Source organism: Lutra lutra, chromosome 3 (genome assembly GCF_902655055.1).
Source record: "Lutra lutra chromosome 3, mLutLut1.2, whole genome shotgun sequence".
Lineage (NCBI taxonomy): Eukaryota > Metazoa > Chordata > Mammalia > Carnivora > Mustelidae > Lutra > Lutra lutra.
In genome coordinates, this window is record NC_062280.1 from 82955500 (window position 1) to 82977960 (window position 22461).

At 42.2% G+C, this 22461-nt stretch overlaps 1 protein-coding gene across 7 annotated transcripts in view; it reads right to left on the reverse strand.

Moving 5' to 3' along the window:
- The window catches only part of LYPD6B (LY6/PLAUR domain containing 6B), a 178128-nt gene that overhangs the window by 82245 nt on the left and 73422 nt on the right, over nt 1-22461 (reverse strand). The window contains exon 2 of one of the 7 annotated variants that reach the window (XM_047723285.1): nt 6756-6806. The exons of 5 other annotated variants lie outside the window; for them this stretch is intronic. The gene's annotated coding sequence lies outside the window, so the exon portion shown is untranslated. Of the gene's footprint in view, nt 1-6755; nt 6807-7664; nt 7698-22461 lie in introns of those variants that run through there. One more of the 7 variants, XM_047723289.1, reaches the window with a different exon arrangement.

Consider the following 22461-nt stretch of genomic DNA (forward strand, 5'->3'; position numbering starts at 1 on the left):
CCCAAAACCAGACAAGGATCCCATCAAAAAAGAGAACTACAGACCAATATCCTTGATGAACACAGATGCGAAAATTCTCACCAAAATACTAGCCAATAGGATCCAACAGTACATTAAAAGGATTATTTACCATGACCAAGTGGTATTTTTTCCAGGGCTGCAAGGTTGGTTCAACATCCACAAATCAATCAATGTGATACAATACATTAATAAAAGAAAGAACAAGAACCATATGATACTCTCCATAGATGCTGAAAAAGCAGTTGACAAAGTACAGCATTCCTTCCTGATCAAAACTCTTCAAAGTGTGGAGATAGAGGGCATATACCTCAATATTATCAAAGCCATCTATGAAAAACCCACTGCAAATACCATTCTCAATGGAGAAAAACTGAAAGCTTTTCCGCTAAGGTCAGGAACATGGCAGGGATGTCCATTATCACCACTGCTATTCAACATAGTACTAGAAGTCCTAGCCTCAGCAGTTAGACAAGAAAAAGAAATTAAAAGCATCCAAATGGGCAAAGAAGAAGTCAAACTATCACTCTTTGCAGATGATATGATACTATATGTGGAAAACCCAAAAGACTCCACTCCAAAACTGCTAGAACTTGTACAGGAATTCAGCAAAGTGTCAGGATATAAAATCAGTGCACAGAAATCAGTTGCACTCCTTTATACCAATAACAAGACAGAAGAAAGTGGAATTAAGGAGTCAATCCCATTTACAATTGCACCCAAAACCATAAGATACCTAGGAATAAACCTAACCAAAGAGGTAAAGAATCTATACACAGGAAACTATAAAGTACTCATGAAAGAAATTGAGGAAGACACAATGAAATGGAAAAATGTTCCATGCTCCTGGATTGGAAGAACAAATATTGTGAAAATGTCTATGCTACCTAAAGCAATCTACACATTTAATGCAATCCCTGTCATAATCCCATCCACTTTTTTCAAAGAAATGGAACAAATAATCCTAAAATTTATATGGAACCAGAAAAGACCTCGAATAGCCAAAGGAATATTGAAAAAGAAAGCCAAAGTTGGTGGCATCACAATTCCGGACTTCAAGCTCTATTACAAAGCTGTCATCATCAAGGCAGCATGGTACTGGCACAAAAACAGACACATAGATCAATGGAACAGAATAGAGAGCCCAGAAATAGACCCTCAACTCTATGGTCAACTCATCTTCGACAAAGCAGGAAAGAATGTCCAATGGAAAAAAGACAGCCTCTTCAATAAATGGTGTTGGGAAAATTGGACAGCCACATGCAGAAAAATGAAGTTGGACCATTTCCTTACACCACACATGAAAATAGACTCAAAATGGATGAAGGACCTCAATGTGCAAAAGGAATCCATCAAAATCCTTGACGAGAACACAAACAGCAACCTCTTCGACCTCAGCCGCAGCAACTTCTTCCTAGGAACATCGCCAAAGGCAAGGGAAGCAAGGGCAAAAAATGAACTATTGGGATTTCATCAAGATCAAAAGCTTTTTCACAGTAAAGAAAACAGTTAACAAAACCAAAAGACAACTGACAGAATGGGAGAAGATATTTGCAAATGATGTAACAGATAAAGGGCTAGTATCCAAAATCTATAAAGAACGTAGCAAACTCAACACCCAAAGAACAAATAATCCAATCAAGAAATGGGCAGAGGACATGAACAGACATTTCTGCAAGAAGACATCCAAATGGCCAACGGACACATGAAAAAATGCTCCACATCACTCAGCATCAAGGAAATACAAATCAAAACCACAGTGAGATACCAGCTCACACCAGTCAGAATGGCTAAAATTAACAAGTCAGGAAATGACAGTTGCTGGCCAGGATGCAGAGAAAGGGGACCCCTCCTACACTGTTGGTGGGAATGCAAGCTGGTGCAACCACTCTGGAAAACAACATGGAGGTTCTTCAAAAAGTTGAAAATAGAACTACCCTATGACCCAGCAATTGCACTACTGGGTATTTTCCCTAAAGGTACAAATGTAGTGATCCAAAGGGGCACGTGTGCCCTAATGTTTATAGCAGCAAATTCCACAATAGCCAAACTATAGAAAGAACCTAGATGTCCATCAACAAATGAATGGATAAAGAAGATGTGGTGTGTGTGTGTGTGTGTGGGGGTGTGTGTGTGTATACACACACACAATGGAATACTATGCACCCATCAAAAGAAATGAAATCTTGCCATTTGCAACGACGTAGATGGAACTAGAGGATATTATGCTTAGCGAAATAAGTCAATCGAAGAAAGACAACTATCATATGATGTCCCTGATATGAGGAAGAAGAGATGCAGCATGGGGGGTTTGGGGGGTAGGAAAAGAATAAATGAAACAAGATGGGATTGGGAGGGAGACAAACCATAAGAGACTTAATCTCACAGAACAAACTGAGGGTTGCTGGCTGGGGGCTGGTCAGGAGAGGGTGGTGGGGTTATGGACATTGCGGGGGGTGGGTGAGTGCTGTGAAGTGTGTAAACCTGGAGATTCACAGACCTATACCCCTGGGGCTAAAAATACATTATATGTTTATTCAAAAATTAAAAAAAAAAAAAAAGAAAGAAAGAAAGCCCAAAACATCAGCAAGTGCAACTTGTCTGAAGCAACTGGAGGACCCCACCGGCCAGGGCAGGCTGCAAGTCTTAAATTGACTACAGCAACCTTACAACTTGCTTCTACTGGAGCTTTCCCCTTAGTTCACACACTTTGCTTCATAGCACAATAAAATCTTCCAGTACAGTATCTATTAGATAGTTGCAGTCATGAAAATAAAATGCAGCAGCACAAAGGAAGCTCTTTTGTGGGCCCACTGCCATCTGGGAAAAAGAATATTCTAGCAGGGAATCTGCTAAGAAGCTAATGAAAACCCAGAGCCTGTGGGAGCCAGAGTTAGCATCTAGCTGCAAGGCTCTACCAAAAGCCACAGGATTTCTTTCATTGAGGCCAGGGCCAGAGGAGCTTATGGAGTATTGAAAATAACACTTCTTATAACTCACTACCTTTATACCACATTTCATCAGATACTTTCAGGAACTTAGCACCAAGACGAGAACTGTATCTTCTGAAGGAATGCTCAGTTTAATCTATGCCTATGAGAACTGTGTAATCGATTTATTTTTCTTTTAGCTTTGGTTACCAGGAAGTTCAGAACCAGATATATACCTTAATTCATTCATTCACTCATCTCTTCAATAAACATACACAGAACCCCATTACATGTCAAGTATCGCACAAAGTGCTGGCAATTCTGAGCTCAAGGACATAGTCCCTTTTTTCCAGAAAGCCTTGGACAGATACTGAATTCACAAGTGCCCATAACTGTGATTGAGACATACACAGTACAGTCAGAGCTCAGAGGAACTGCACCCCATGCAGCCGGTTGGCAGGAATGGTGGGATGGGAAGGGGGGGTGGAGGCGGGAGGAGGGGCAGGGGTTGGAAGACAGCAAGGAAAAAGAAATCAAGAAAGGTGCCCCTTAAAAATGATATATTAGCTCTGCTCTTGGTAAATTAGCTCTCATTTGATTTCTGATGTTTGATACTTTTAAAATGTTTTAAACTTTCATAGAAATAGATTGAAAAATCCATATTTATTCATTCATAAGCATGTTTAACTGAACAATATCCTCTTTACCTAGAGGACCCCTCAATATTTACAAAATACAGCTTATAATGGGGCTATTACAAGGGACCCTGGGCGGCGGGGGAGGGGCAGGGATCAGATGTAACTAGGAGTAATCCGCTTTGAAGAGTTGATTCTTGAATATCTTTTTTTTTTTTAAGATTTTATTTATTTATTTGACAGAGAGATCACAAGCAGGCAGAGAGGCAGGCAGAGAGAGAGGAGGAAGCAGGCTCCCTGCTGAGCAGAGAGCCCCATGCAGGGCTCGATCCCAGGACTCCGGAGATCATGACCTGAGCCGAAGGCAGCGGCTTAACCCACTGAGCCACCCAGGCGCCCCTGATTCTTGAATATCTTTTGAATATTTTCCAGGATTCCAAAATAACTTTGGTTTAAAAATATGAAGGTATCCTCTTATTAATTCATCATATCCCTAACTTTGTCTGCTTCACTACTGTTGACTATAGTGTGCCAGCCTCAAAGATCTTGATTTGATAGCTCTGGGCCAGTTGACAGTGGATTGACAACAAGGATTAACTATACGGTTTCTAGATGGATCCTGGCTTACTTCCAGATTTGGCTAATGCTAAACCAACGCATTCCTTTGCCTCCCCCTATAGCAACACTTCCCTGTGCCACAGCATACATTGAGAGAATGGGGTTGCTGGCACAATTTCAAGTTATATCATTGATTCAAATCTATCCCCAAGCAAACCTGCTTTTATTTCAGATGAACACTCTCTAGTGATCTGAAGTGCAGGGGCAGTAAAACAATTGTACATTTAAGTAGCATTCCCATCCCCAGAGGAATAGTTTTCTAGGCCTACAAATACCTAAGAGGCAATAAAGAGTTTCATGAGCTGGAGTCTCCTTTTTGTCTATAGTTTGTTTTTTGTTTTTTTTTTGTTTTTAAATCAGAATTCCATGTAACAGAAAGATAACGAATCTGGTGCTTAAAAGCAACTGTCCTAATAAAGTATATTGTACGCATAATTCTCACTTAATAGTAAGTACTGCAAAAACCTATGGTAAAAATGGTAATATTCAGCTTGTATATCAGAAGCAGCAAGAAAAATAAGTTGTGCCTTCAAGGAAGGCTGCAGGGAGATGCTGACTAACTACATCCTTGGATTTCCTCTGCCCAGACATTCTCCATCTGATATCCACAGGGCTTCCTGCTTCCCTTCCTTCCTTCCATGCTCTGCTCAATTGTCTCCTTATCAGAAAGGTCTTTCTTGACCATATTTCTTTAAAACAGCAATCCCTGCATTCCCTAGCCCCTTCTCTACTTGCTTGTTGCTTTCCACCCCCCCATTTACTTGTTTGTGCATAACACTTACTACCACCAGAAACAGGTTCATTTTCTCTCTTCCCCGAATCTAACATATGCCCAGAGAGCAGGGGCTGGATTTTCTTCAATATTGTATCTCCAGTACACCTAACACCAAGTAGGCATTCAATAAATACTTGATGAATGAATGATTTTTTTTTAACTCTTTCCAATCACTCACATTCCATCCAAGCATCTCAACAGTGAAACCAAGACACAGAGAAGGTAGAAATCTTCCCAACATCCTCTTCTCCCTTATTCCAGCAAAGAATAGCACTCTACGAAAAAATCAAAGTTGATCCAAACAAATGCTCCAAGAATCTGTGAATCCTGCAGCAATACATCTAGAAGTGCACCTTACAGAGCAACAACTGAATGAATTTTGACTTAGTGGCTCTGACACTGCTGAAAGGTGCCCACTTTGCATGGTTCCCAAACATGTTCTCCAAGAGTTTATCCAAAAGAGGAGAAATCAACCACTATGTCTACTTACCACCTTAAAACGAGACCAGTGTATACCAACTATATAAGCTCCTGTCCACCATCTAAGTTAAAAGGACAGGGGTAGATACTAAGACCAGTGATTACCGTGGACACTGGGCATGCATGAACTTCATTAAATGGACCACACAGTACCACACGGCACCAGTACACGAATGCTACTTGGCACTTCAGAATCTCTCCAGCACACAACATCACCTTCCCGAATATGAGACTATAAGACCATTGAAGTCTTCAGTGTAGCTAAGAGGAAGCAACCCAGATATGCCAAGAAATGAGAGGCTGTGAATCACTTAAATCACAGGAGATCTAGAACCTACTAAAAACAGAACCATGAAATATAACTAAATAAGCAGTAAAGTGTCTGATCCATAATTGCTCTTGGTGCTGTTGCTACAAGTGCACATACCAGAGAAAAAATTTTAAGAATGAGTAAATAAATAAAAGCTTCAGTCCACAGAAGCTAAGGGGCTCTGGGCAGACCATAATTCTGTCTCGGTATTCTGTCTTGACGTTTGCTACCGAAGTGTTCTACTAAACTACCTGCCACGGAGCAATGAAGCAGAGCCCCAGTAATTCTTCCAACAAGTTACTGAGATTGGAAGGCTAATTTAATGGGGCAGGGCCAAGTGCACTTAACAAACCACACATCTGAAAGATGGAAATACGTTGTCCTCGTCTTTAGCAGTAACTCTCTTCACTAAGTAGCTCTCCAGGAGTTCTGAAGCCTTTCTCCTTCCCGGAGTGCAGCAGCCAATGAGTTCACTTCCTTCTGCACAAAAGACGCTACCAAAATGGGGGAGGGGGGTGCCCCGGACCCACTGGAGCTTCGGTGAATTGAGAAATCTGAGCCGCATCTGATCCCATCCCTGAAGAATGCGTGGACTCCTGTTCTCCATGTTAGTAATCTATATACCTTCCCTAAGTCCCCTTCTCCTTGCCCAAATGGAAATCAAATCATGGAATCACATGGATGGGGAGCGTGTTTCCACGTCAAGCTTTCAGGTGTAAGTCTGTGCCAGGCCACCTGGGCTGCCCTGAGAAAGCTATGCATGGGGAGAGTCCAGCGCAGCCCGGAAAAAGAGTTTTCAAGACGTCAAAAAGATGAACTCCATTTTAGACATGGCTATTCTTTTGATGTAATGAATCAAACTCTGGTCTGGCCAGCTTTATGTGATTCTATGCCACACAGCTCTGACTTGCCCAGGATTACATTTCTAGAAAAGGCAGCACAACTGTATGGAAAACCCCCACGACGCACAGCTTTGCTCAGCCACTCACCGCAGCTCTGGGCTCATCACTTCTCACTTCCTGGTCTCAGTTTTGCCAGCTCTAAGACAAAAAAGGAAGACCAAAATGAGATTGCAGCCTACCTTCAGATCCTCTGGTTCCGTGGGGTTTTCTGGGATGTCTCTCTTTGAAAGTAGTATTTTCATCATCCATTCTTTCTGGCCTTTCTGGTTAGCCTGTATTCATCCCTAGAGACTTTACTAGTCAGCTGTCCTCTGCCTGATGCTGGAGAATATTCTGTGTGACTCTTCAAGTCACATAAGAGACTGACTTAAGACACATGCATACTTTCTTTGGGGAGCCTGCAGATAGGTCCTTTCTAACCCTTGGCTCCTAAGCTCTCATACACAAGACTAGCCTTTAAGTCATTAGTGACCTTCCAGAATGCTTTGCTCTTCTCTCCCTTTTCTTTTCCGTCCTCCTTTCTCATCTTTTCTCACTTGGTCCTGCCAGCCCAACTAAAGAGATATTTAGACCCACTGGGAACTTGGAGGAAGAGAAGAAATCGTTGCTTATCTTCAATGAACAGAACCACAAGATTAGGACTAAAAGCTACTTGAAGCACATTCGTGTTGACATTAAGAAAGCTATAACATAAAGCCATAGGAGATGAAACAAATTCTGGATTTGCAAGTGGACAGCAACAACTACCTTCACGTTGAAACATTCTAAGACACTGCTTTGTGTCCAAAGTTCTTTAATAGAAAGCCGATGATTACAGTAAGATGCAGAAATCACAGAATTTAACCAATGTGCCAGCAGCATAATCCCAGAGATTAATGAAGCTCCAGATCATAACCGGTTCACATATTTTTGTTCAGCAGGAGTGGCTCGTGTAGTGAGGATTTGTAGTTCAATCAAATTATCCTCTCTACATCCACTTATGAATATAATACTCACAACATCCATGTGATTAACCAAAGCAGCCTAGTCCAGGAGGGCTGCCAACGGCAAGCAGCAATGTGGCCTATCTAAACAAACGAACATGGAAAGGTATCATTATAACTGAAGTTGCAGACATTTGGGATATAAGTTTTTTAAAGTAGGAAACTTTAGGCAGGGGAGGAGTCCTAAGGCAGTCCTTAGGCTCAATAACCTTTCCCAGCCACACACACCAGGTGCAAGGACACAGACTTCATACAGCTTCCTCCTGTCCCCAGGTAGAACGATCTGGTGGGATGCAGATGAAGTGAATGCAAATTTTAAGCAGTGGAAGGACCAGGGAGGAGGAACACAGGGGATGCTCCTCTCCCCAGTCATGGAGAATCACTTCATTGGGCCCTGCTGTAACTCAGTGGGACCAGGCCCCCTTGGTCTTCCAGAGGCACAAACCTTTGGTTTCCTGGCAAGCACCTTGAACTGTGTCTCCAGGTGTGCAAGAGAATTTGCCAGGTGCCTAGGATGGATGACTAACCCCTGTCCCTCCTTGATCAATCCCTTTGTGGGTGTCTGCCTAAGTAAACTCCTTGGGATGGATATAGGACATAAGCCAAACCACTCTGATGTCCAAATTAAAGCACTTGACTTCCCCCCTCCCCCACCTTCAAAAAGCATTTAACTTTTTTTTCCCTAGAACAATAGGATCATAAAGCATCTGGAAATTTGCCAGTTTGGCAGCAGGGTCTGGAGTACAGATTAACAGAGCAGCACAAACTACATCCTGAGCAAGAGCCTAAGCTCCTGGCTGGGTCTGGGGTAAATCCAAAGCAGAGAAAGACAAGGTGTAAGGGGTGAAGGAGAAGGGTTGCCCCTGAAGTCCTGTTCTGACAGACCTCTTAAGGGCATCCAGGGAAGAGGGGGATGCATTCACTCTATTTGAGCACAAGGCTAACAGCACCCAGACTCCCGGACCAAAGGTGAGGGCCTGGGATGGAGCAGAAGTGGAAACCTGGGGGAGTAAGAAGAAACAAAAACAAAAAGCCACTCTTTTTTTTTAAGATTTTATTTACTTATTTGACAGAGATCACTAGTAGGCAGAGAGGCAGGTGGTGGGGTGGGAGAGCAGGCTCCCTGCTGAGCAGAGAGCCCAATGTGGGGCTCAAACCCAGGACCCTGAAATCATGACCTGAGCCAAAGGCAGAGGCTTAACCCACTGAGCCACCCAGGCACCCCAAAAAGCCACTTTTTTTCACCAAAAGAAGAACAGTAATGAGAAGCACTGGGACCATGACAAAAGAAAGATCCGACAATGCTTCTGTTCAGCATGCTAGCCCTCAGTGTGTCAGGTACGTGTCTCTGTATCTCCTTCTCCCTCCTTCCCTGTTACCTCAGCCTTGCTGCCAAGTCCTGAGCTGACATCCACTCAAGAGTCAGCACACACAGAGCTCCTACTGGCACCAGGCATAGAGTTAGAAATGAAGGACACATGGAACCATGATAGACCCTGAATAGCCAAAGCAATGCTGAAAAAGAGAAGCGTAGGTGGAGGCATCACAATTCCGGACTTTAAACTCTATTACAAAGCTCTAATCATTGAGACAGTATGGTACTGGCACAAAGACATATAGATCAATGGAACAGAACAGAAAAGCCAGAGATGGTCCCACAACTTTATGGTCCACAATCTTCGACAAAGCAGGAAGGAATATCCAGTGGGAAAAAAAGATGATCTCTTCAATAAATAGTGTTGGGAAAATTGGACAGCTACATGAAGAATGAAAGTGTACCACTTTCTTACACCATACACAAGAATAAATTCAAAATGGATAACAGACCTAAAAGTGGGACAGGAAACCATCAAAACCCTAGAGGAGAACAGAGGCAGCAACTTCTTTGACCTCAACCATAGTAACTTCTTACTAGATGTGCCACAGGAGGCAAGGAAACAAAAGCAAACATGAACTATCAGGATTTCATCAAGAGAAAATCTTCTGCACAGCAAAATAAACAATAAAACTAAAAGGCAAATAACCGAATGTGAGCAGATATTTGCAAGTGACATATCTAATAAAGGGTTAGTATCCAAAATCCATAAAGTACTCGGCAAACTCAATACCCAAAAAACAAATCCAGCCAAGAAATGGGCAGAAGACCCAAAGAGACATTTCTCCAAAGAAAATATCCAGATGGCTAACAGGCACTGAAGAGATGCTCAACATCACTCATCATCAGGGAAATACAAAACAAACCATGATGAGACACTACCTCACACCTATCAGAAGGGTTAAAATGAACAATACAGGAAACAACAGATATCCGTGAGGATGTGGAGAAAGGGGAACCTTCTTACACTGCTAGTGGGAATGCAAACTGGTGCAGCCAATCAGGAAAACAGTATGGAGCTTCCTCCAAAAGTTAAAAATAGAACTACTCTATGACCCTGTAATTGCCATACTAGCTATTTACCCAAAGGATGCAAAAAATACAGATTCAAAGGGGTATGGGCATCCCAAGGTTTACAGCAGCACTATCAGGAATAGCCAAACTATGGAAAGAGCCCCACTGTTCATAGTGTCCACAGCCTGATGAATGGATAATGATATATACACACAGAGAGAGAAATGTTACTCAGCCCTCAAGAAGAATGAACTCTTGCCATTTGCAATGACACGGATGGAGCTAGAGTATATTATGCTAAGTGAAATCAGTCAGAGAAAGACAAATACTGTACGATTTCACTCAGATGTGGAATTCAGGAAACAGATGAACATATAGGAAGGAAAGGTGGGGCAGGAAGAGCAAGAGAGGGAAGCAAACATAAGAGAGAACAAAATGAGGGTTGCTAGAGGGGAGGTGGGTGGTTAATAGGCTAACTGGGTGATAGGTATTAAGCAGGGCACTTGTGATGATGCACCCTGGGTGTTTTATGTAAGTAATGAATCACCAAATTCTACTCCTGAAACCAGTATTACACAACAGGTTAACTACCTAGAATTTACATAAAAATTAAAAAAAAAAAAAAACACAATGAAGGCCCTGGAAGAATTCTATGGGTTCTCTGCTCTGAAGATACAAAGTCCAACAGAAAAGCTGGATAAATCCCACTGGGGTCTCCTCTATTTCAGCATGAGTACCACCAGCTAAGGATCCCTGCCAATGTCACAGGAAAGGGCTGTGGCTTTGTCAAGTCCTCAGCACTCCCCATTCCTCCTTTCAAAGGCATCTTCCCCTCCCCAATAGATAGCCTTCCTATTACACAACTGGATTTACAGTCCCTTGACTCAAAGATTATCTCCAGTTGAAAACCAGGAGGAAGACACTCATGATTCTCAGTGATTTATACCTCTGAAGGAAGGAGTTAACTGTACCCATCCCAAAGGGAAGATTTCCAGACAGAGAATGTGAGGGTATGCAGAGAGCAGCCCAGGCCTGGCACCTGTCCTGACTCTTTCAGGCCATCCTCTTAAGAAATACCCTGCTGGGACGCCTGGGTGGCTCAGGTGGTTAGGCGGCTGCCTTTGGCTCAGGTCATGATCCCAGCATCATGGGATCGAGTCCCACATCTGGCTCCTTGCTCAGCAGGGAGCCTGCTTCTCCCTCTGCCTGTCATTCTGTCTGCCTGTGCTCACATACTCTCTTCTCTCTGACAAATAAATAAAATCTTAAAAAAAAAAAGTTTTAAGAAATACCCTGTTTGCTATAGTTTATATATTCTCAAGCTTGAGAAATCATAATGCTCTAAGTAATCCCACATGCAATAATTCTTATATTTGTTTCTTTATGGGGGTCTTAGAAATCTAGAGGAGATAGCTTTTTTAGAACTTTCCTAAGCATAGATTTTGGTCTTGGTGATTCTTGCCCTGCATGTCCCCAGTAGATAGCCAGCAAAAGACCTCCTTGTGTTGAAGAACATATCCAGAGTTTTAGGAAGCATGCAACAGACCCCAGATTGCTATTCACCCACTCAGTATGACATTTCAATCAATCAGGAATTATCATTTTTCATCAGGAAAGAGATGCAATTCCCCTGGTGAGTTTTCCCTTCCTCTCATTTGTGAGGTTAAGGTAGGTGGCCTATGTGATTCTCATCAGATTTTCTTCTGGAATACAATCAAAAGAATCAGAACACTAGGCAAGATTAAAAATAGAGCCATCTCTCAAGAGAAAAGAAAAGGGAGGTGTTATGTTCTTTGGCATGTCCTTAAGCATTGAGCAATGAATAGATATGTAACCTTCTACAACCCATCTTGTTGCTATTTTGTCAATACAAGTGGCTCTGTAATTGCCTTCAGAAATTCTGACTTGTTTTGAAATGTTATTTTTGAAGAGAAAAAACTTAGGATATGTTTCACATTCAAAGACCCTGTTGCCACTCTTCACTAAAAACACAGAGTACCTTACCCATTCCTTCAAAGGTCTGTATCCAGATGAGGCAAAAATGCTAAGTATTAGCTTAACACCAAATAAAGCACTGTTCTGTCTCTACTTCCCATCCTTGTGAGGTTCTCTCATGTAATCATAGCAGCTACTCATCAATAATATGAAGGGAGATGCAATACCAATGATTAGAACCAGGACAAGAAATCAGTGTCCAGAAAATATCCCTAAAGTCCCTGATTTAGATCTATAACTTAAACTGAACAACTTGCTCTATTTAGATTGGTCTACCAGGAGGTTTCAAATCTATCTAAAGGTTTAATTTTTGTGTCCGCATTCAATAAAATCTTGCAGGGAAAATACAAACAAACAAACAAACCTATATGCTATATCCAAATCTCTGAAAAAAATATAATTCAATTACAGAAAAATTTTTCATGGTAGGTATAGTCAGGTATAAAAAGAAAAATGAGACACAAACCTAATTTTCAAGAAGCAAATAATGCCAATACCTTATCTAAATGGAAAGAGCCACTTGGATAATGGGTTATGTTTTTTCTTCTAAATAAAGAAATCAGTTGCATACACAAGTTAGCTGAAAATATATCTTTTAAAGAAATTAAATACTTAAATATGGGATCCATTTTTTTCCCTAAAAGAAATAGTCTTTGACTTATACATAACACTGTATTTTGAAGAAACACCTCTGACCAATGACCCCAGGGTTATCAGTAAAGAAGAGCATACAGAAGGTAGTATGTGAAATGCTGGGTGATGAGGACACTATCATACCCCAGGTTGGGTCCCCCAATAATGGGTCCATGGTCAAAGGAGCAAGACTGATACAAAGCGAAGTTCAAGCAAAGCTTTATTTCCCGCCAAGCATCAAGAATCAAACCGACCGTCAAACAGACCAGTCGGGGTCGCCCCTTACAGAGAGGGAGACCCCTCCCTGCCCCACAGACTAACTTTTATAGAGCAGAGGCCATGTGGTTGGGTCTGACCACACACAGGTGGCGAATGATATTGTAACACACAGAGAAAGCTGCACAGTCATGCTAGGTCACACATGGGTGGCCAATTGAATTACAGTTCATCCCATAGTAGCTATTTGAACTAGCCTATCATCTTAGTCAGAACTGGTGCCCAAAACGTGGGGCCCACACTCCTTGGTAGCTAGGGAGACAGTACATGCACTTTACTGACTGGATGTCTCCACCTGACCCGACTCATCCCTGCATTCGGGGGTTATCTCCACCTGACCAGACTCACCCTTGTATTTGGGCTTTGTTACCTGGGACTGGTTTCCCAGACTTGCTTTTAAGTAAGTTCCCCTGGGCGGGGGGGCGGCAGGGGAGTGTATGCACAAGTAGAGAAGAAGAGAGAGAGAAAGAGGGAGGGATGGAAAAAATGTAAGATAAATTCAAAATTGTAAGTGGCAAGCATACATGTAAGTCAGGATTGCCCTGGGAGCAGATGCTCCAGCTTCAGATATGGAATGCTGGGTCCCTCACACAGTTGGGTAGCTGAACCTGACACTCGTGAAGTCAAGACCCCTGAAGACTGCTAACATAGTCCTAGGTCAGTCCTGCCCCCAAGCTCCACACAAGAAATGCAACTCTTCTTGGAGAAGAAGAAAGAAAAGCTCTCAACTTAAGTCTTTAATGTTGCTATAAATTGAATTTTAATCAAATATAAGCTCTCAAAAAATAATTTCTTCAACACCCAAGAAAATAAAGCAACATAAATGAGAGTTGCCAGAAACAGAAGGACACCCTTAATTTCCAAATATTTAGCACTCTTAGATAGATTGTGCTTTAGCACTCTCAGATTTTTATTCCATATTCTATTACATGAGATATTTCATGTTTAGTACTCACTAAATATGAAATATCTCATGTAATAGAATATGGAATTAAAAAATGAATGAGACTTTTAAAAATGACCAGAAATATTCACAAATTATTCCAAGAGAATTTTCAGAAACAACACAAAATCATTCAAATTAAAAACTCAATGGACAAGTTAAACCTCATATTTACCACAGCTGAAGTTAGAATCACTTGAACCGATAAGAGTTCTGGAAAAAAGTGACCAGAACACAATAAAAAGAGACAGAAAATATTAAAAGGATATTCAGAGGCATGAAGCATAGAGTAAGAAAGTTGAAAATTGAAGTCCTAGGAGAGAATTAAGATTGGAGGACAGGCAGTTTTGAAACATAACAGCCAAGGTTAATGAAAGACACCAATCTGAAGACACAGAAAACACTCTATACAAGCAGAATAAAAAGAATTCCACGTCTAGGCACATTGAAGTGATCCTGCAAAGTACCAAAGACAATGACATTATAATATCACCCACAAAAAAAGACCAACAGTTAGACTGACAGATTTCTCAAAAGCAACCACTGAAGTCAGAAGACAGAAGTGATCCAATCTTCAAAGTGTTAGGAGAACTGTTAACTATAAAAGAAACCACAGTCTCAAAATCGCATCACTTAAGGCCAAGTCACCTACCTGGGGCTTAACACCTAACCTAACTGCAGTTTCAACCTCCCCCAAAACTGTAAATCTTAAAAGGTCAGTCAGGAATTTTCTGATAAACACCTCTGAGGTAAGCTGTCACATGGGCCCAGAAGAAGAGGTAATATCTAATCAGACCCCTGGATTCCCCTAGGGTATGGTGATCTCTCCTGGAACAATCCTGTCTTTTCTTTTGCTAATAACTTTCTTGCCCCATCCTCCTCCCTATAAAAACCTTCCATTTTGTACAACTCCTCAGGGCTCCCCTCTACCTGCCAGATGGGCTGCTGCCTGAATCATGAACCCATTAACAAAGCCAATTAGATCTTCAATTTACTCGGTTGAATTTTTCTTCTTTGACATCTACAATGCCCAATGAAGCCTTTTTTTTTAAAGAAGGAGAATGGAATAAATACATTCTTTTAAACAAAAATGGAAAGTTTACCACCAACAAATGTCCCTAAAGAAATGCCCTAAAGGATGTGCTTTAAAGATTTATTTGAAAGAGAGAAAGAACAAGCACATAAGTGCAGGAAAGGACAGAGGGAAAAGAAAGAGAATCTCCAGCAGACTCCCGCTGCTTGAGGAACCCCCCACCACCACCATGCAGGGCCTGATCCCACAACCCTGAGATCATGACCTGAGCTAAAACCAAGAGTTGATGCTTAAACGCCAGAGCCACCCAGGCACCCAAAGGATGTACTTTAGGAAGCAAGAAAATGAACCCAGAGAAATAGCTGATATGCAAGAAATGATAAGCAGAAAAGATGGTAAATACATAGGTAATTTTATACAGGTATTTTTACAACTCTGTAAAACAATGCTAAAACTAAAGTGTATCTCATGGTGGTAAAAAGCCAGAACAAAAATGTTAAACAATAATAGAATTCATGAGAGTGATTAAAGTACTCCCAGAGGCTGTGTTGCTTAGAAAGGGGTTATGATTCATTAGAAATGAATCATAATCATCAATGCATTTACAAAGGGGGGAAAATGGCACCAGGGCCCTAACCAGCCTGGATCACACCAGGACTCCCCACTTTCCTGCTCCCCTTAGACCTCTCCAATTTGTGGGGAAGAGTTGGGAGGTGGGGGAGAACCAGCAGATTTGACATGTTTCCTAACACAAGGGGATTCTGGGTCAGTCCCTGAGAGAGAAGGAACACCTCTGAGCCAAGGAAAGGCCTGGAGGCAGATGAAAGGCGTTTTTGCAGCCACTTTCAGCTGTGTCTAGAAAGTAATCCACTTAGTTCACTTGCAGACTAGACTAGGTGTGGCTTTGTTTGTGAAGGGCTTTGTTGGGGCTGTGCATTGTTTGACTTCAGCAAACAGGCTTGGGGATTAGGGATTTGTGAAGTCACTTCACTGCCTGGTACTTGAGGATGTGTTTGAGCTCCTGGGTCTCACCATCCCGAGTTTTGGGGTGGCAGGGAAGAGAGGACGTGAAAGGTCTATGTTCAACTGGGGAAGTCCAATTTCCTCCTGGAATTTTCCTGCTAGGTGCAATCTCACGTCATCAACCCACATTAACTTCCTTCTTGAGAAAATAAAAATCACAACCAAAGTCTTCTGTCTTCAAAGGCTTCCTTGCAACTTGGATTACCCAGTTCAGGTCTCACATGACAGGGTCAGCCTCCAGGAAAATTGCCCAGAGAAACTTCCTGTGGCTGGTTCACCACTTTTCATAATTTGGATGTTGGGATTGGTAAGGGGAGAAGCCGGTGAGGAGCTGCACTGTAACTTGTGGAACGCGCAGGGTCCTTTTTACCTAAGCCTAAAGCAAACAGCACCACATCAACAGGCAAGGGAGAAACTGAGTAACACATTTCAGTGTCAGTTCTAGTTATTTAAGACTTTGTCTGTTACCTAGGTTATCTCTACCTCTGAAGAGCTCCATTAGAAGAATCAGGGAGCAGTGACAACCGTGAATAACCACCCTGTTCCTACAACTTTAGAAGCATTAGAAGTGATTCTACTCCTGAGAGCTGCTAAGGACAAGGGGTGTTGCCCCACTAAGAATACTCAGCCACTCCAGGACGCACACCTTTTCCTAGTATCATACGATGCCTCCATTACATAATGTGTCTTACAACCCTACCTAAAAAACTGACCCGTGCATTCAATACCAAACACCCTTTACCTATTTTCTCAACATGCATATAACTGCCTTGAGTATTAATATAAATTTTCTGCCTTTATGCATAGAGAAGACAATGCCCAGCAGAAAAACTGTCACCGATAATTACAAGGCAGTTTCTCCCATCCCCAAAGAGGACTATATATGGATATCCACCCCCCCCCCAAGAAGTATTGCATTCAAAATCCACACAACACGGGGGTGGGGTATTGTAGTGAGAAATTAAGAGACATTCCCTAATATTTTCTTCTTTTTTAAGATCGGAGAGAGAGAGAGAGAGAGAACATGAGCAAGGGGGGTAGGGGCAGAGGGAACGCAAGCTCTAGCTGACTCCCTACTGAGTGTGAAGCTGGCATAAGGGGCTTAGAGCTCGATCCCAGAACCCTGAGATCATGACCTGAGCTGAAATCAAGAGTAGGATGCTTAACCTACAGAGCCACCAGGGCACCCCTAAAGACATTCTTCTACATTTTCAAACAATGAGATTAATACTTCAGAAAATCAATCCCCAAACATTTACAAGATTTCACTATGCTACTTGGTAATGGCAGAAATAGGAAGAATCAGCTTTGGATTCCACAGGAAAGAGTCCCAAACAAGAAAATCATGGAGCAAATGAGCCACAGGGAACTTTTGGCTAAGATCAGATTTCCTAACTATGTACCACTGAATCATCCAAAACCTCATGAATTCTTGATATGAAGACTCATAAAGTCTTCTTAGCACTAAAAGAGAGGTTTAGAAAAAATTTGTACCTTCCTTCCTCCTTTAATTCACAGAGGCAGGGATTACCAATCCAGTGTTAACTCCATGAAATTGTCCAACTTAAATTATATCCAGACTTTTTTTCAAAAAAGAAAAACATTTGGGGCACCTGGGTGGCTCAGTCTATTGAGAAAAATATTTGGGGCCCTGGGTTTTGGCTCAGGTCATGATCTCATGGGTCATGGGATTGACCCCTGGATCAGGCTCCAAACTCATCAGGGAGTCTGCTTGAAGAGTGTCTCTCTCTCTCTGCCTCCGTCTCCTGCTCTCAAAATAAGTGAATTTTATTTTCACTTATTGAAAAAAGGAGTGGGGGGCACCTGGTTAAGCATCTGCCTTTGGCTCAGATAATGATCCCCAGGTTCTGGGATCAGGCCCCACATTGGGTTCCTTATAGTAGGAAGCCTTCTTCTCCCTCTCCCTCTGCCTGCTGCTCCCGCTGCTTATGCTCTCTCTCTCTCTGTGTCAAATAAATAAATATACTCTTGAAAGAAAGAAAAAGAGAGAGAGAAAGTGAGAAAGGAAGGAGGACGGAAGGAAGGAAAAGCAAAAGAAAAATGTTCCCTCAACTCTCCCAACTTTAACTTTGTTGTTTTTAGTGTATTCCTTAGAAAACAGCAACATAAAACCACGTACAAAATCTTTAGATGTATCACCCTTTATTTATACAAACCAAAGCACATGTATAAGCAAACACAACCCAAACTACAGAACCAAGAGCATTCAAATTAACCGTAATTCCACACGCTAGCTCATGTTCAGCTGAAACCATGCTGCTGTCCCAGTGAGGATCTACAGGTACTGGCCACCGACTGTAGTGGCATGGGTCCTTTTGAGCTCCACGAGCATGTACTTCCGTGTTCTGGGTGAAGACTGGGTTCTCCCACCACTTCCCCTTCTAGAAGTGCTGTGAAAGCTTTCTTCATCAGCCTGCTCTGTGGACATTCAGTCTTTAAATGCAAATAGTGCTTTGGTGTGGAGTTAGTTCTATCCTGGGTTTTTTTGTTGTTGTTTTTTGCTGGGGTTTTTTGTGGTTTAATAACCCTCCACATTTAAACAGGTTGTGCTTGACACTAATTTGAACACAAACCTAAATGTATATTGGAGATCATGTGCCAGTGCTTAGTTATAAGACAGGTATCCAATGATCCAGGAGAGGCCTGGATAAAATTTCTCTTGCCATGCACATGAAAGCAACTTTTTAAAATTCTTACATAAGACTCATAAACCACCCTTACCCTCCTCCCCCGAAGTTACCAAGGCCCAGAGGTCCCCAGCTGCCAATGTGAGAAACTGCCCCCGTGGAATGCTGTCTATGACCAAGTTCCTACAGAGAATCTCCCTTTAGTGTGTTCTTAAAAGTAGAAACATGCTTGGATCAAAACTTCGAGGGGTGAGGGCCAGAGCTGGAGGAGAGCTGGAGTAGCAGGTGTAAGAAAGAACATCAGAGCAGACGTAAGAGAACTAGAGAGACTGCCAAAAAGCAAACACAGCCTACAGACATGGGGTTGTTCTCACCAGTGCTGAGTGCTCTTTCTGAGACCCCCCCCCACCCCGCCCAGCTCTCTGACTGTGACCTAGTTTTCATAGTAAAGGAAATGCAATATTTAAGGTCTTTCTCAGAGACTGTAGTCCAGAGAGATGTTAAATACCGTCCCACCCTGAGATTCTACAAAATAGGCCCCGAACAGCTGCTGAAACAAACTTCCCGTCATCGCTGTGCTAGTTCATTTTTAGCCTTTGCACCTCTACCAGCCTGAGATCCATTGTCTGCCCTGCTGTGTCACCCAGGGGGGTGAACCCTGCAGACTGCATCCCCAGGTTCTTGTGGCAACTGAATTGTATTGGGTTTGGCTAATGGAGGCAGTGGCGGGAGACCAGAGCAAGGGAGGGAAGGGACTCCCCCCCACCACATGTTTCAAGCCCAGCATCACCCATACAAGTGGCGTCCCTCTGCAGACCCAGCCCTAGGGCACTGCTTCCTCCACGGCCGCAGTTCTGAGTGCTCTTGAGACACTGCTTCCTTTCCTTGTCTCTTCTGTCCAGAGCTGGCCATGAGCCCTCCCGGAACACGCCTTCTCTCTTGTCCCCTCAGCTGAGGGCTCCTGTGTCTTTCTGTGGCTGTACTCCCCTGTCCTGTCACCCTGCACACACTCTGCAGGTAGAATCCCCTGAATTCTCCTCATTTGAACTAATGGCATGAATTCTGTGTCCTGCTGGGGCCACTGAGGATACAGTCATCAAATTTGGTCAGGCCGATCAGAACCATGCAAACCCAGGGGTGCCTGGGTGGCTCAGTGGGTTAAAGCCTCTGCCTTCGGCTCAGATCATGATTTCAGGGGCCTGGGATTGAGGCCCACATCGGGCTCTCTGCTCAGCAGGGAGCCTGCTTCCGCCTCTCTGCCTGCCACTCTGCCTACTTGTGATGTCAAATAAATAAATAAAATCTTTAAAAAAAAAAAATTATGCAAACCCATAGGTGCGGATTAGACGTTCAAAAAGTAACAATATAAACAAGAGAAATCACCAAACCCATAGAAAGCAAACCCATGAAGATAATCACATAAACAAAAGCCTTGACCCTCTAAGTCCATTCGCGAAAAATTTAGCTAAAAAATAATAATACCTTTTGGAAATAAAAAAGCTATCTTTGTGAAAAAGTTTACTACATCATCATCTATAGTAGGGGAAATTTTGGAAACAACCTAGATCTCCTCCAGTAGGAAAATAAATTCTGACACTAACAACTTGAAGGACTAGGATGCTACCATGAACTAGTATTAAGACTTTATGGGAGAGCACCTGGGTGGCTCAGTCATTAAGCGTCTGCTTTCAGCTCAGGTCATGATCCTGGAGTCCTGGGATCGAGCCCCGCATTGGACTCCCGGCCAGCGGGAAGCCGGCTTCTCCCTCTCCCACTCCCCTGCTTGTGCTGGCATGCACTCTCTCTCTCTCTCTCTCTCTCTCTCTCTGTGCGTCAAATAAATAAAATCTTAAAATAAAATAAAAAGTGAAATGAAATAAATAAATAAAATATTTCCTTAGAAATAAAACAAAGAGCATAATATCGAGAGGCCTCATGGCTCCAGCCAGTGACAGGAGAGGTGCATTCAGAGAGATTAAAGCTCTTCCAGACTATTCCCCACCTTCCGATCAATAAGGAACCTTCAGCAGGACATTTAACGTCCGCCCGTTTCTTTGCTCTGCAGTGGAAGGACTACTGACCCCCTTACAAGAATGTGAAGTTAATGAAACCCAATAAAACTGCAAGAAATATATATTTTTGCTTTCGTACACCTGCTTCACTGTCTATACTGACTGCATAAGTTGCCTCTAGCTGGGACAATTTAAAACGAAATCATTTTCTTCAACAAATTTTGTGGTGCAGTGTTTGTGAGCTGTGTTTCCGAGACGGAGGAGCACTTTCATTAGTAAGTGGTAAGACGAACACTGTCATTTGAGGGCCTTCATTGGAGGTTTTAAAATATGTTTCACGTTCCTCCTTAAAGAGATCCTATCTAGCAGAGTGATAACTGATTGATGGCTATGACCTTCTTCACATTCTTCTAACTCCTTTTAAAATGAAATCAAGGCTCTCGCTGCTGCTGGTGTCTACGGGCCCGGTGCCAAGGCACGGTAATGAGGGCTACATATCATTCCCCCCTCCTTACGCCCGCCATCTCAGTTCATTGTTAATGTGTTAATGCGACCAACAAACACATCAAAAGAGGGGCAATCCAAGAGAAACACGCTTTCCCCATTCCCAAGGCTTGTATCCTTTAAACACTGGTTGTCGGAAGGGCAATGTCTTCGTACTGAAGACGAATATGACACCGTATCAACATTACAACAAAACGCTTTTACAGACATAAAGCTCTTTATGCTTTAATTTTAAACTGATGATTTGATATCTTCCTAAATTATACATTTTAGCAGAATTTCCTAATCTAAAACATTTATTTGTCTAGAATATATATTAACTTGAAATATTGCCATTCCTACTTCATAGCTGAGCGGATGATAATTTTCTTTAATTACACATTAATTCCAATGTACTACTTGGCTAGGCAGTTATTGTTTTAATGGGGTGCGGATTAATGGGCAGGTGTTCTACTATACTCTGAAGAAGAAATAGAGGAATTATACATGATTCATTTTCTCACTTCTCTGAGCTGAAAAATATTAACAACACTGCCACTTACACTTATAAAGCACTTTTCATTTTCAGAGTGCCTTCTTATCTGAGATTATGTTTTCCTGGATCTTTTAGCTTTGACAGATTTTTCCAGATAACACACAACTCTAGTTTTTCAACTTTCTGATGCCCAGACATTTTATGTGCCTATGTTTATATCAACAGGATGCAATAAGATGTAATAGAATAACCAACCACGGCCTTTGGAGACCAAAAAACCTGGGTTCAATCTCGGTTCTACCAACACTCCATGACCTTGGGTGAATTACTATGATCATCAGTTTTGCCATAATTACAATAAGGATAATATCCACTTCTGGGACACCTGGGTGGCTCAGTCAGCTAAGCATCCAACTCCTGATTGCAGCTCAGGTCATGATCTCAGGATTATGAGATCAAGCCCCACATCAGGCTCCGCACTCAGTGTGGAGTCTGCTGGTCCCTCTCCCTCTACTCCTAACCCTCCTCAAAGAAATAAATAAAATCTTTAAAAAAAAAAAAAAAGATAATATCCACTTCCATCAATGGCTATTGTAAGGAATCAATAAGATATAATTTATAAAAAAGAGTCTCTTCTATATCTGGCTGGCATATTAGCAGTTATCCTCCTCTGTCTTAGACATTGTCTTGCCCCTAGCTGCCTTATTTTCTTCAAAAAGGAAGTAGAAAATCAAGAATAACAACATTAGTTCCAGAAATTGTACTAGGGGTCTTGCATTGGGATTCTCCCAGATACCTTCTGTCCTGATGGGCCTACTCAAGCAGTCTGCAAATATTCATCCATCTCTCTTCTACTTTAATAAAGTTAACAATGCTTTG